The 16610-nt window shown below is 36.0% G+C and overlaps 1 protein-coding gene across 3 annotated transcripts in view; it reads right to left on the bottom strand.

Moving 5' to 3' along the window:
* LOC108143819 (furin-like protease 1) overlaps positions 1–16610 on the bottom strand; it is a 142516-nt gene that overhangs the window by 80226 nt on the left and 45680 nt on the right. For all 3 annotated transcript variants that reach the window (XM_017268357.2, XM_041709012.1, XM_041709011.1), the window contains exons 2-3: positions 15489–15556; positions 572–603 (exon numbers count right to left, since the gene is read on the bottom strand). The gene's annotated coding sequence lies outside the window, so the exon portion shown is untranslated. The remainder of the gene's footprint in view (positions 1–571; positions 604–15488; positions 15557–16610) is intronic.

Below are 16610 nucleotides of genomic sequence, written 5' to 3'. Positions count from 1 at the left end.
AGCTGTGATGAGTCAAGCGTACTTAATGCAGCTTAATCAGGGGTGGGGAAAAAATCAGAGAGCAAAGTATTTTCGCGCCAACGTCGCACAAAATTTGAAATTACATTTAAACTTGCGCTGCGACTGCATTTTCCTACATCTTTTGCTTAGTAGCGGCGAAGGAGAGAGGGATGTGGGTGTCATGCTTCATTGGGCAGGGAAATTTTCTGATGCCAAATGCCAGCAATTAGGAGCCAAATAGCGTTGCATATTCTGTGGCGCTAAATTGCTCGGATTCGCCCACCCCAAAAAAGCATAGTTAATGAGTTTTGGGGTCAGCATAATGCGGATTGCAATAGCCCCAAAAGTTCGAATCATTTACTGTACCAATTTACAGCATTCGTCGGTATTTAAGCAGATAAATTCTTGGAAAGTTTCTTTCACAGATTTAAATGTTCGCAGAGTTAAAATAAATGGAATACTTAAGCTTTTGCAATTCAAAAACTTTCGTCTTTTTAAGAATTTAAAGTACGTAATTTTTCCGTGGCAATCGAAAAATAAATCGTATTAATGCAAACTGGCCAGGACTTACCAAATATAAAAAACTGTTTCGATTAATTGGATCTGAAAAGAAAGAGAAAAATTAATCATTAAATATATATGGCTATATGAATATCCATGTTGGTTAACAAATTTGGTAAAAATGCATAAGGAAAAGGATTTGCAATAACAAAAGAAAACTCTAAGTTGTCCTTGAGCTGCGGGGGCATCATTTAACGAGCTACATTTTATGCATTAACTTTTTTTTGTTTTAAGAGCGTAATTAGAAGAAGCTTTTCAAGTGGGAGGTACCCAAAATGGACAGCTAAACGCCAGCCATTTTATGCTAATGGTAATGGCCAAGGAAGCCAAAGAAAAAAAAAGGAAAAGGTGAAGGGCAAAATGTGGCACTGAAATATGTCGCTCAAAGTAACGAAGAGAAGTAGCTAAAAAGATACATATATACGAGTATCTGTATCTGGGTTAGCGAATGCCAAATGGGATTCATATTAAAAATAGCAAAAAAGGAAACCAAAATGAAGACAAAAAAGCGTTGACAGGCAGGCTGAATTTATCAATGACAAGTTGGGGTTTGTGGTTTCCTATATGTCAACGCTGACGTAATGGCAGTCAAATTAAGTTAATGCATTTCTTTCACAAAATATATGTGACATATTTTTTCTGGGTAATAATAGAGGAGTAGGAAAAAATTTAAAGAACCAAGAAAAAACAAGCTTAAATTGTTAATTTTGTTGAAGCATGTTCTAATGTTATCTATTCAAGACTCTTTAAATGGTTTATAAAAAAAAGTTGTTGTATTATTTCAGTGGTTTTTAAGAACGTAACGTAATTTGTAGCTAGCCTTATAGTGATTTTGGCAGTTTCAACTTGTTTTTTAGTTGACTAAATACCAAATAAACACATCTCCCCCACACTATATTTTCCTGTCTTTTGAGCCAACATCAAATTGAACTCATTTGGCCATTTTCCAATTAACTTTTTTCCTTATCCTTTGGCAAAAGAGCATCGGCCGATTGGTTACAACTTTCTGCAGAGCAAGGCAAAGGCAACCCACCCACCATCATGTTTGGCAATAATTCAAAGCAACTCCCTCCGGTCACCCTTTTACCCATGGCCCATCTTTTGCCACCCCTAACCCTTACCACCATTTGGCAGCCAAACCACGAAAACTTTGAAAGCCTTTTGGCCGCAGGCTAACAATGTTCGCTTAAACAAACTCTGCCCCTCTGAACCTTCTAGTCAGTTACATTTTCTCATGCTCATTCACTGAAAAATAAAATTTGCATGTCAAAAAATAACTTTAAAAATATTATATTATATTAAGAGGTTTGTAAGTTTAGTTTTCTTCACTGTAATAATGGTTAATACACTCCCAAATAATAATGTTTTAAATATCGATATTATTAACGACAGTGGTTTAACACAAAATGTTAAATTTTTACGATTTTTAATTTTGTTTAAAATTGATCAGGACTTAAATTGTTATAATAACACTTTTTATTTGTCAGCACATGATATTATATAAACCCCTTTTCTTCTAGGTATCTTCGTATTTTTTTTTTGAAGTGCCGAATTGAGGGTATTCACCACCACAGCCACAACATTGTGCTGCGGCACAGTTTTGCAGCCACTGACGGGGACGTTGACGGTAAATGCGAAAATGCCAGGACGTTCCTGAATGACCAAAACATTTCAGCCTGCATGTGAGGGCGGAATGTTCATAGGTGTGCACTTTATGTGGGCGAAAGAGTTAGAAGGATATGACCGCATTTGATTTTCATCTATGCAGCAGGAAAACTCATTGCCCTTTTCCCCGGGAAAGTGGGCTAAGAACTTTGGTACTTTGTTTAGTTGAATTACGCCAAAGCACATTAAGTTCCCTTGGTGCGCTCTGTTTGTTAAGTGCTTAATGAACTTTGCTAAACATGCTTCGCCGGGGACTTGACTTAACTTGCCCTCTAAACTTTTCACATCTCACTTTCACTCGGCCAACTTTGTTCAAAGTCCTTTCCACTGCTGTTAAGAGATTTATGGCAGTCTCACTTAGTGGCTGGCGATTTCATATTATTCTCATTCAATTTGCATGCGTTTTGTTGCATTTCAATAATAAATTAGCTTGCAAATTGTCGTGCACTTGATTTGGTTCAGCTTTAATTATGAATTGAGCGGCTGGATTAGACGGATTTTCAAGTTAAATGCATTTCCAATTGAAATTGTTTGTCGTTTTTCAAGGGTTGTTTGTAATGATGAATTGTTTTATTTAAAATAATTTGTGACTTTTCGACATTTCAAAGGGGCAATTAGCAGTGAACTTATTTCTCGTTTTTCAAACTATTAAAAAATAAAAAATATAATGGAAATGGGGAACAACACAAAATGAAAGGATTATGATATTATGCTCCCCAGTTTCTTATGCAAATTGAAGGATTAATCATATATATCATAGTTATTTTTTAGAAGTAGTTTTGATAATTGTATTAAATTTCATTAACTGTTTTTGTAAAATTTTCATTTTATTGCTCATTTGATTTTAAAATATTTGTGTAAGCCTTCGAAGAACTTTTTCGAAAATTTTTCATTGCAAATGTCTTAATCACATAAATACCGCATGAAGTATACCCAACTGCTCTGATCTCCCATTCACTGAATATTTCCCCAAGACTTGGAACACCCGCTGTGCGGACCCATTTGGCATAACGTGTCTAAGCTAATGTCACACATGCATCATAACCACAGGAAAAAGGCCACGAGGGGAGCGAAAAACGTGGTTAAATGGAAGCTGGGCGGGATGTCAAGGACTTGACTAAGCTGCAGCTAATTATGCAAATTCATTTAATGCCATTGTTAAAATGATATTTGCCTCAGGGATTTGTCAGGCTGATAGACCACGCAGAATCTCACTCACTTAAGCACGGGTGATTAAGTCTGAAGTTGAATTGCGAAAAAGTTACTGACTCTTCAATTAAGCGGTGGAAGTAAAATTGTCTTAGATAATAAACAAAGTTTGGCTTGATTTAATGTGATTGCGTGTGATAAATGTGTATAAGAAAATGGTCTTAAATTTAAAGTATGAGAAGTAATGTCGTTCTTTATACAACTTGCAAAAGTATACATTTTTATATTGGCTTAAATGTTATTAAGGAAAACGCAAAGAAGGAAATATTTCATTGTTAAGTTCATTTGGCCTTCATTGTCGACAAGATAGTAATATTTCTTTACAAGCCATAATCATAATGGTGCGAGAGTATGGAATAAAAATTCTGTTTAAGATTCTGTTTTGGATACAGAGAAGTACAGTTGTCTTCGAAAATTTATGAAAGGCGCAGAGCAACCACCTTGGCCATATATTAATGAGAACAGGAGCTCAAGCAGACTGGGTAGGCCGTACAATAAATCTTCTAGTTATTGTTTTATAACATGCTTTCGGGCGTAGATCCCTTACAATAAAGGTAAGCGTTAGGGTCTCATTCATTCATTTTGGCAGTGCTGGAAGCACACTTTAAACTTGTTTCTCCGCCCAAGTGTTCCGAGGGGCCACTTGAACAGTTTGGAAATTGGTTGCCTTAGCAACAACAAAAAACTGTAGAAGAAGAAAGGTAACCAGGCATTAAATTAAAACCTCCACAAAAGTTTCTTTTTTTCTGATGTTGGGCCATCGTTAAGGAGACTAAGCGCATCCGATTCTCGGAGTTTTATTTGCTTAAACTTTGGCCGACAATAAGCGTTATTATTTTGTTTGCATAGAGCGGGCTTAATATAAACGATCTACAGGTGAAAACAAAAGTTTAAATGAAGCAAAAGCTGAGGCAGGATTTACTGAAATATTCACCTTACTTTTTATTGCTCGACTAAATTGTTCACTGGAATTTAAATAAATGTAAATAAAACATTTTCTGCAGTACAAGTGCTGGGCAACATCTTATGCTTTGGTGCTAGGACCACACGAATTTTCTAGAAGTTTCGGACACAACCATTGACAAATTTAGACATCCTAGCCACGGCCAATTATGCCTGCGCATTGCAGCAAAATGGCAAAATATAAATAATTATATTCCCTTGCCTAATTTTGTTGAAAGGCCAAAGCCACAAAACCATTTGCTAGCAACTTGATTTCGTTCGTTAGAGTAGGAGCTTAGGAAATCTGCTTACAGTGTTTAATATCAACACTGTCCGCAACCACAACAGTGAAACTGCAGCTGCCACTCCCCCTTCTTCGCCTTCTTCGTCCCCGTAAAATAATAATAATAATAATTTACTATGAAACCCAAAACCACAGGATAACATGAAGACCCAAACCCGCATTCTAGCGTTCATAGTCGTCTGCGGTGGTGCGGGTGGCTTTTTGGATAGACTTTTGCGAGGATTGGGTGGTTTTGGATGGTTCTGAGAGATCATGTTGGCCAGCTGCAACTCTGAGCTGGCTAACCAATGGAGTGGGCCATAAAAAATTGCTTAATTAGTTGCCATTGTTGGATGGCAGGAAAAATATTGAAGTTGTTGGCATTTGCAAATATTTAAGAACTGAAATTCAGATGGTGAAAAGGGGGGAAATGAGTGGGCAAATTGGGAAGTAATTAATATGAGCATGCGAAAACTAGTGGGTCATAAAGAGGGTACACATCATACAAAAATTGGTCTTTAAAAGTTGATCTCTTTTTAGTTGTCTCAACATACTTTCAGCATACTTTCGCTCATCTAAGAAAATAAATTAACCTAAAGGCAAATGCACATTTCTGTCAAAATTGTTTTCTAATTACGCCAGCTAGAGACTGAGTTTTGGCTTCAAGAGTCGGAGAAATTTTTGCTGTACGCCATGGATTCTTATTCCCCGAATTGCAGACGCAAATTGGTTCAGTTTATTTCGATGTACATGTTCTAGAGAGATCGGATTCGGAAGGAAATATTCGTTGGAAGTGCAATTAAATACTGCAGCATTCGGACAACTGCAGTGGGACGAGTTTTACGGGGCTTACTAACTTTTCCGAAAGCCACACCGCACCATCATCATCATGAACTGGCAGTCAGGTTAAATTTGATTATGTGGAGCAGCACTCACACAAAGGCTGAAAAGCAAATCTGTTGACGTTTTGTGCAAAACGATGTGTTTTGCCTAGCTTCTTCTCCTTGGGAAAACTGCAGGCAGGGCAATTTTCTTGCATTTAATGCAAACACAAGCGGAGAAACAGCCGGATACGCCCTTCAAACCCTTGGGACACACTAACGTAACCGGCAGTTAAATGTTTTCATTTTCATGCTTCTTCCCCAAAATGTTTATGACGCCCAAGCATCAGGCAAACACTGAATTTATTTAATTAAAATGTGTATATATGTGACGTGCACTCTGCCTAGACTCTATATTCTAATTGAATTGCCAGGAGAGAGAGTGCAGCCGTGTGTGTCGACTGTCGAGGTGAGTAGACTAATATGCGGCAGAAGGGCAGGTTGCCAGAGTTTTCCTATTTTCCAGCCGAGCGAGACAAGTGTCAGGTGCCCTCCAACTATAGCTATGCCATCCAAATGCATATTTTTTCGAATTTTTTTGTGGGCTACTCTCTGCTTCATTCCTTTTAATTAAAAAGTTTTTGTTTTCCTGTCGGATGGATCATCACAATGTGAAATCTGCATGATTACCAAGCAGCAGTATGCATTTTTAACCATATGCAAAGCAATTTCAATTCGAGTTTTTTAGGTTCTCCCTGATGTGTTAGCTGTCAATCAAAAGTGGGTGCCAGGGTTTGAATTTTGGGAAATACATCTCTCTGTGGGTCATTAAAATGCAGGTGATGGCAAAATAATGCATTTCAATGACAATGACAACACCAATTACAAAAACATTGCATGTCACTTAATTTGTATGCGATGAGTGTAATTTCCACTAGTCAAACTCCGATTGACAGACAGTTGCTGTCGGCTTTGGGAAATAATTGAAAATGACTAGTATTTTCTCCTCAGATGAGTTTACATTTTCATAATTTAAATAAGCTGTGCCACAAAATGTATAAAAAGTTATTGATAGGCAGATTATTTGAATATTTTCTAGTTAAGCTGGATTTGTGTTCACCATAAATAACGTAGAAACTAAATTAATTACAGTTCTTGTGAGGCATTTAAACATTCAGAAAGAGCAAGAATAATTTCTTGATTAAAAGTTGTAAACTGACAAAGCTGGAAAAGTACATTTACAAATCTATTTTCTATTTCAGCTCCGACATTTCTAATTCCACTGCATAGGTTACGTTTTGTATTCACAGCAAAGATCCACATGCCCATCAAGTTTCTGTTTTGTCTGCAGCACATTCACTCAAACAAACTCCTTATATATGGAGGTAACTATTTAAATATAAAAAATCCCGAGCATACTTTAAGGCTCAGAGCTGAACTTTTTGTTAGGAAGGACGGACAAGTCAGACAGGATACTATATATTCAGGGGAAGTCAGGGGCAGGGACGCTTAAAGAAACAAAGAATTTCAATTTAAGCTTCGTGCATTGTCTGTCTCTCTATGTGTTGCTCTTTCTCCCCCATTTCCTGTCTCTTTCGCCGCTGTAAGCCATTGTTGCATGCATTTAGGTGTTGCAGGCACGTATGCAGCAATACCCTCGCACTCACTTTCAGATGCTGTACACGCACAATTGCGGTCAACATTTTAGTGGTAAGAAACTGGGAAATATTGCAAGCATTTACTTTATTGTAATAAAAGTGTTACAGTTAAAACACTTATAGATTTGAAAATTTAAGTCCGTAGATATTAAACAAAATTAAAAACAAAAGCTTAATTTCAAAAATAATAATGTCCGTATAAACGTCTTTCAAAGCATTTAACTTACCAAAACGTTATTGTGCACTGAATCAAAAAAAAAATGTATGCCTATTGACAAAATCGGGTTTCCTAGTTACTATAAAATGTTTTAAGCCATCTGTAAAGAAAAATTCCAGTTAACACCTTGCTAAGCACTGATGTACATTCTTGTCCTATTTACAATTTAATGAAAATGTAAAGAAAGGGAATTTGGGAAGAAAAACAATTTGCGAGCTAAGTTCTTGCAGATTAATACTGAGCCAAGCTTGCAAGATCAGAACAAAAGTGTGGGCAAATAGATAATAGTTAACAGAATAAAACGGAAGAACCAGTTTAACGTCTTAATTGTATTTTTATTTAATTTTAAACGACGCTATACATTAAGTGTGCTCTTTTCACATCAACTTTTATCTTAAGTTCTTCGCTCACGCCGTGTAAACATATTATATATTTTGCATGCACTCCAGCGATAAGAGCGGAAATGAGCCGGAGAAGCGAAAAAATAAAACGAGTAAGTGAGCCACATTAATTGCTTTGTGACTTCCTCATTACGTGCAGGGCATGGGAACGTTTTTTTCAACTCAATAAAGTACACGATGAAGATTTCCAGAAATGTATACAATTCACTTTGTTGGACAAAAAAAATAGGAGTCCTGATGGTCAATTTCATTGATAAGCATCTCTTTACGTGAAAATGGTTCTCCTAAAAACGTGAGAAGAAGACAGGATACAGATGTGACGTCGTTGAAGTTTATATAACGCCGGTTTTATGATGATTTTCACAAAGTAAATACAAGGTGTCTTGTAATTTTGGAACATTTGTTGTAAAAATATATATTTTAAAATAACATATTTAGTAAATAAATAATAAGTAAAATAACATATTGACTCGAAATCCTAAAAGGATTTTTATCTAATTTTTTGTCTTTACGCCTTTTGGCCTTTTAAAAACAACCTGTACCAGTACCAAACACAGCGGCAGATTACTTCATGCTGACACAGACATGAGCGGAAAAAAATTAAGTTCAATGAAATTAGGTCAACCTCCGGTTCTGCACCTCAAACCCGCCCCACGACCTTTTCGCCACCCAACGTCTACAATGGTGTGATAAAGGTAAATGTAGAAATATGACTAAAGATAAGCATAAATCAGGGCATAAAGCAATTGCGCAAAAATGGAGAAACAGCATGGTGAGATGGATAGATGCTAAGCGAAAAATTTTAGGGTGGAAGATTGAGAAAGGCAGCTACGTTGCCTGGCAAAGGCAAAGTGCTAAGCGCAAAACAGTAATAAGACTACTCAGCATTATGATTGACAAATGACTCGGCGAGCGAGAAAAAAAAAAGAAAGAATAAATCACAAAGAATAGAAAAGAAAGACTGTTTCGTTAATATATCCAAGTTACAAATGCTCTAGCCTATATTGTAAGGATTTCCACGAATGAATTAAAAAACACTTAATACAACGTAGACACTATTAATTTTCAAACTGGAAATGAAACTAGAAAATTGTATTTTTTTTTTTTTTTTTTTTTTAAGTTAAGGGATGGCACATTTATAGCTCTAAATAACATTAATGGAAAATAGTTTATGGAAATTTCTTTTAAGTTTTTGTCCAATTAAGAGCCAAAGTCGTTTTAAATATAATAAAACCCAATGGCAGGGTAACAAAAGAATACAAAGGGACAACGACAAGTTAGTGCAACTTACGTTGCCGGCAAAATGGTGACAAATTCACGCAGCAGGACAGACAGAAAGAATGACACAGAAGAGAGTTCGTTGTTAAGGGGGTGAGTTATGAACCAAGTTAAGTAGGGAAGGTGTATGAGGCTACTAAATGTGCATGTTAAGGTTAGATAAGAGACACCGACGCAGACAGTTACCAGGATATTGTGAGAATTTTTTCTTTTTGCTCCACCTCCAACCGCTATTGTCTCCATCCGCAAGTCACTTCCAGGCACAGCACACTAATGAGTAACTTATTCAATTATTTATTATTTTTTCTCCGCCAGAGCGGAAAATAATTTGCTTTTGCCCTGGCTAATTGGCGAAATGGGAAGAGTAAGTGCAACGGCCACAGTAAAACTTGATAAAATGTCAGGGCGTGGTAATAAATAAATTATTTCAACTGTGTAATATATGCAGCAAGTCTTCTCCGAGGAGTCAGGCAGGCGGAGAAAAGCTAATTGAGTGCAAAATTTGTGCGTTAATTGGTTTGAAAGTTGTACAGAATTTATTGCCACTCTCAATGGAACGGAACCGAGACGATTTCTGGCCTGAATGGGAGAGATGTCAAAGATTACCCCGTTCTGGCCTCACAATTTTCACTACTCAACACAACATTTTCCAGCTTGTCATGCGGTCAAGGCTGGATGGGTAATGAAGCCAGTTTATAATTCAAGAGTCCTCAAAAGTGGGTGGATGTGGTGTGGCTTTGTTAAGGCTGACAACCCGGAGAAAGGGAAGTATGTGGCAGATTTCTGAGTGCTGATAGTGAAGTACTTTCGCCATACCACAAAGTGTTGAAATTTGGTTTCCTGGTTTGACGATGGAATTTGATTTTCCCAATGGAAAATTTAAAGGAAAATGTGTCAAATATTTATCTCAGGTGAAGTCTAGAGAGTAACCTGTAACTTGGGAAATCTACGCAAGTAGTAAAGCACCTACTATAAAATTAAAGAACCAAAAAATAGAAAATAAAATTGGAAAATGAAAAAATTATTCAGCTAATTGCTTTCCTCTTATTGAAATCTTACTACATATAGAAAACTTAAAAACAATCAAATACAGATATAAAATTCTTAATAAATCTTCCAAAATCAACTGATCTCTATTACTTTTAAATTGGTTATACAATAATAACAAATAGGCGCTTTCAATTATTTTCTAAACTTATAATTTGGTCTCAGGAAAATCTAAAATTCGTCTACATATTGGAAACGTTGTTATATTGTGTTGCTTTATTTTTATGGTTATTTGTATGTGGCAAATGCCAGAATAAATAAACGAAAGCATACCCTGACCATAAATTGGACAAGCAGCAAAAATGTAGAAACTTCGTTTGGAATGAGAAACAAAAATGGCGATGATGCTGACGTTGATGCGGAACTGACGAGAAGCAGAGTGCGCAATTTGTTAATGGAAATTCAATTGAATTGAAAAACTAAATAAATACCAATGCACAGGTAAATAAATAAAACCAGGCAGGGAGCAACACGGGGAAAACATCAAACAAATAATGAACATGAAGTTTTTGCGCCAACGGCACTTTTTTATTATTCGTTCGGTTTTTTCTTTCGTTGTATAGGGACAATTTCACACATGTGTTCCTCAATTGGTGTGGAAAAATATAGAAAAAATGTCACAGTCCTAGAGGTATGCAGCCATATATAAACCAGTTGATCAATCATTTATGCAGAATTTAATCTTAATTGGTTTCTCTTGGCAGGCGCAACTACTAAGAGAGTTATGGGTATTAATTTGACCAAATAGAAGGAAAGAAATTACAAAGTTTTTTCCTCTAGATGAACTCCATTTTTCCTTTAAATTGCTTTCCGCCTCGTTTTTATAACCCTTTCAACTCTGTAGATTTATGTTTCGTTTTAAGGTGGCGCCACCTGACGTCGCCTACCGCTGGCAATAAAATATATATACGATTGCTCCTATATATAAAGGCCAACAATAAAAACACAACTTCATACACGACATAAATCACCTGGGTAGTTCAAGCATGGCTGAAATATTACTCAGCCGAGAAGTTAAATACAAGCTGCCTCGTTCACAAAAAAACGGAAAAGGCGTGGTCAATTAGAGTAAAAGTTGGGTGTAAGTAATACCCAGATTGTGGGATAATATGGGGTTCACATTTGCGATTTATGTTACCGAAGGAAATTAATCGCTTCAGAGATAATTTTTTATTTTTTTATCCAATAATGTCTTCCCCTTTTTCTCTTTTATTGCACAGCACCCAACTAACAAAGCTATCAACAAGGAACCCACCACGAATGGCCACCCAGTCTATGTATTACACTAACAGTTGGTCAACTTAATTTTCAAATATTTGTTATTTAATTTATTCAAACAAGTTATCTTAAATAAAAAAAACTTATTTAAATCTACGGCATAATTTATTTATATATATGCCAAATTTTTTCTCCTAACCTATATACCATTTTCAGAATAGTATTTCTTAACCAAGATTTGACCATGCATCATTGACTTCACTTGGCCATACGCCATTTTGTATTTCATTTTATTTTGTTTGTCATTTAAACCGCATATTCCCTACGACCATACCAACACATGTATAGTACTATATATATAAGGAGTACAGCACAATACTATATATTATTTATTTGCCCAGAGACCATACACATTTGAACTATGAAATAACCACGGGAATGTTTGCCATTTCGTGGTCAATATACGGCATGACCCACATGAAGCGATTGCAAGGATGTGGCAACGGAAGGCAAAGGATTGGCCAGGTGAGGTCGGTCGGTCGGGTTGTTTGGGCAATATTTATTTATGTGACTGAGTGTGTGCTCTGTGTCTGACAGCAGCTCAAGGCTGTTCAATTAGTTGGGTGAAAGGATGATGATGTTCGGGGCCAATCGCAAGGGCACTTGCATTGTGTTTGGTCCTACGTATATGTTTGTAGCACTTTCCACATCTCTTCTACCCTCAAAATTCCCCTACATCATATTAATCATCAATCACTTCCAATTAATTATTCAATTCGATATTTTCCAGAGCCGAAAATGCGCAACAGCTGAAAAAAGAGATAAGTCACAAAGATGTGGTTTCTGGTTCCATTTTTTCTATTTTTCCATTCCGAAAATGTGACCAAAGTTAACATAGATACAGGGCACAGTCACAAATCACAGTAGTGCAACAAATTCTATTCTGTCTGTGTGTTTTGTAATATAAATCAATCATACGACATGTGCGACTTATCAAGCACAAGGCAAATAAACCCAAATATTAGAATGCGGCGATTTTTTGTAAAGAAAAGGAAGTCGGTTATTAAGCTTGCCTACAAAAAAAATGACAATTTGGAGGAAAACCGATTATGTAATATTTTATCTAAACTTTATGTTAGGTAATTAAAAAAAAAACTTTATAAAACCTAAGAAGTTATGTTAACTTGTAGATTATTGGAAAAAAGGTATGTAACAAATATTAAGTTTAAACTTTATCTTAGACAATTTCAAAAAAAAAAAAAACTTAATAAAACCTTATTAGGTGCGAAACAATTTAACAATTGTGGGCCGTGATAAAATGACTGTTAAAAATTTAAAAACTAAACTTTATCTTAGGTAATTTTAAAAAACGTAATAAAAATAAAGGAGATTTGTGAAATTTATAACAATTGTGGGCCATTGAAAAAAGGTCTGTAAAAAATGTAAAACTTATGTTGCTAAAATTATTCTTTTGTCCAAAACATGAAATGATAATCTTTTCCTTTTGAAGAAAATTCACATTAGACATTTTCCATAAATTGTCTACTCTTTCCCCCTGACTAACAGATACCGTGGAAAAAGGAAAACTATTTGTGAGCTAAAAAGCCTTTTCAGACAGGGTCTGACTGACTGTGCCGACTGACTGACTCGCCGCCTGACAAACTGCAATGCGATTGCCAGCTCAGCAGATGCGTCCAGTGCAAACACACCGAAACACACACGCCCAAACACACCACCCCGTCGCCTCCTCACACCACGCCATTGTTTGCAGCCCACTCAAGCCATTCTGTTTCGCTGCTCCGTTCTATTTGCAAGGAAAACATTTATGTAAAGTTTATATTATTAGAATGGCATACTGGAGAGAGCATTGTGCAAGCCGTCTCTGTGTCTTTATAGCTGCACTTGTGTGTATGTGTTTGTTTTATAACGACTACCAAACGACATTTGCCAATATGTTTTAAAGAAAATAGAGAAGATCGTTAGACGACTGCGTCTTTCAATTTGTGTCTGTCTGTATGTGTTTGTGTTTTTCCTGTGAGTCTCCTTTTGCGGGCTATTGAATTGGAATTTCAGTTGGGCCAGCTTTCTACAGCTCATGTGATGTCCTTTGCAGGACCAACAAACTCATCGGCATTTGCCAATTTGTGTGCTTTGCAGTCACTTTTTCACTGTATCTCTTCTAGACCCTTTCCTTTGATTGCTTTTTCAGTGGGTAAAGTGCTGACTTCAATATGCACGGGATTGTAACCAATGAATTATACCTAGATTGCTCTGCAATATCTTTTGCTTTTTCAGCATAAAGTTGTGAACATGAAACTTAAACTTTGCAAATGTGTTTTAAAAAAAATACGGGGAGATCAGACAATTTTTAAACAGTTTATTTAACAAACTAAATGACTTAAATTAAAACTTGTAATTTATGTATTAAAGTTTTCTTTTTTAATAAAATACAAAAATAATTAATATTTCGAATTGTACGGTTGTAATCTGTAACTTAAACATTTTCCACCTTTTTCAGCTCAGAGATCACAGTTTTTCAACCCTGCAATCTTTATTCATCAGGTCACATCGCCATCCAGAAAATCTCTTTAGGGGTCATTTCCATTTACGTGATATCCCAAAATCTCCATCTACAGACGAAGCCCAACGGAACTATCTACAAAATTATTACCATTCAGCCTTCCTGTTCGGATTTCCATAACAAACATCAACCTGGGAAAGCTGTAGCCATTTTATTTGCTATCCTATTTTATTTTTTGTTTACGTTTTGTTGGCCTGTGGAAAATATATATTGATATGACCGAAAACAGTGCTCTAGTTTACAGGATGCATAACCCACAAAGGGCCGCGCTCACTTCGCTTTAGTAATGGTAACAAATCCCCATTTGTTGGGGACTGGCAAAAGCCAGGACTAACGTTACCTGAGTTTGGTTTTGGTTCTGTTTGGTTCGCTTTGGTTTGGTTTGGCCCGGGACAGCAAAATATGTGGCCAATTATAGCAAAAACAGACGTTTTTATGTTACAGTACCCACTCGCCTGCTCTTTTCGCTCTCCGGTTACAACTAATTTATGACTTTGGGCTAAGAGCTAGGATTTTCCGGTTTCTTTTTCGGTTATTTTTGTGCAACCTTCTTTCTAATCATTGGCCGTAATTCAGTAGCCGTACTTCAAGCTATTCATTGTTGGTTTAATGGTTTTAAAATTGCCACAAACAAATATATTACGTATACGTAAGGTAGGCTCTTTAATGGATTTAAGTTTGTCCTAATTTGGTACATGAGTAATTCAGTAAATTTTTAATCAGGATAATTAATTTTGCTTTAATCATTTTTAAAATGCAAATCTTGACCAAAACTTTTTTAAATAATCATTGCTTTACATGAATTTACTATTTACATTCACTCTCTAAGTCCATTTCATAATACAAAGTGCCAACGGTGATTGTTTCGTCCGCAAAACTTTGTTTACATTCACCAACATTTTCTGGTGGCATTACACAAATCATTTTTGCTTTACAGCTATCGTGGCAGCTCATCAAGAGTTGGTTGAACAAGGCATTTATCCAATCCAAAAATGTTTCTTCCTTATTGCTTTCAGTAAGCTTCAAATTCAAATCTAATTCCTTGCCATTTTCTTTTCTTTTCAATGTCTTATTACAAATATTTGGCTTCAATGTTGATTAAAGAGAAGATTGCAAGCGGCGAGAATAAGAAGAAATATTTTGACATTTTCAGCTGTCCCGTTTTTACTTATATTCTTGTTTTTTTTTGCTTGACTGTCTATCATTGCGATTTTTGTGTGATTTTCTTCAGTAAAATGAATTTCTTAAAGGAAATTTTGTAATTAATCTATTTAAAACAAGCATATCTGAATGGTACATTTGCTTATCAAAATTTTTAAAAACAAAATCTTGGTTTATATTATAGCTGATTTTCTCTTTTTATATTCACATTTTCTGAGCTGTCATAGACACTCACTCTTGGCTGGGATAAAATTATTTATCATTTGTCATCGTTTTGGCTTTTGTTTTTTGATGTCTTTTCGGGCCGTCTTTTCCGCCCCAGCAACACAGCCTGTCCTAAACAAATAACTTTTCGATAGCATCGACTGAAAAGATATTCATTCATTTGAACTCAGACTTGTTTGGCCCAACTCAGAGGCAGCTCTTAAGCATAAATTAAGACTTACGTTTGATGAGGCCAGGCGGTGGTGGCAGGAACAGAAAGTTCAGGATAGCACGTCAGACCGACTTCAGACTAGAAAAAGATACAGAAGAGAAAATATGTATATGAGAAAAAGTTTGCGCATTATAAGGGGCAGTTGGTAAAGAGGAAAAGAACGACAGACTCAATTAGTTTTATTTGTGGAAACGCAGACTTTCGAGGCAACTGGAAAAATTACAGATCTGGGCCAAATACGTTGCGTTAGAAATTAACGCAAACATTTGGTGTTTAATAGTGCCTGTGTCAAAATAGTTTAGCACATAATATTGTGTGTACAATTTGTTATCTACTTTTGTGTTCTCGTCGCCAGTTTGCGGAAAACTTTTTGTGCAAGAAAAAGTTTCAGAGCAAACTATAAAACTTTAACATGAAATCAACCCAACACAAAATGGCGCAAAGTTCACGCAAAAAATGTCCCTGGCAATCGATATAAAAAGTGAACGGCTGCTCTGATGCAGATTACTATGGTGTCGATGGAAATCAAGTCCACAAAGAGACAAGACGTGACAGCAGAAATCGAAAGCCAAAAGCAAATCAAATACATGAGTTGTAGTTTTCACCATCCTTTTCGCCATCCTCTGTCGATATCTTGGGAAAACTGTGCTCTGCTAGACGAATCTTTCATACCCAATAAGATGCCAGGCGCTTAGAATTTAAATGCCAAGCATAAACAACCGCAAGAGACTGAAAAAAAAAATTGGCTTTAAAATCTAGTGACTGAACTCAGAACATTGAATCGACTTTTTAATGTTCTAGGAGATTTATTTCCTGCTAAAAACTCAAATTCCAATAAAAAAATTTGTAAAGAAAACTGTTTTATCTTTTAACATATAATTTTTTATTTCCTCAATCTGCAATTTGCTATATCCTGTGCAGCAGTTAGAAACAGGTAGGGTGGGATCTATCCGCAGCATGAAGTGAAATTCTTTGGTCAAAGGTGTCGTCCGCAAGCAAAGGCAATTGACAGTAAAAGATCTAGGACTTAAGCTAAAACAGAATAGACATTCAAGCAAACATAATGTTGTCAGTTTAGCTGAGATGTAGACAAATCTAGCTTCTTTTTTAAAATAAGGAGAAAACAGCATCA

This window comes from Drosophila elegans, unplaced genomic scaffold (assembly GCF_018152505.1).
Source record: "Drosophila elegans isolate 14027-0461.03 unplaced genomic scaffold, ASM1815250v1 contig_468, whole genome shotgun sequence".
Lineage (NCBI taxonomy): Eukaryota > Metazoa > Arthropoda > Insecta > Diptera > Drosophilidae > Drosophila > Drosophila elegans.
The sequence above is the reverse complement of the archived record's forward strand: the minus strand, read 5'-3'. Positions and strand labels throughout refer to the sequence as shown.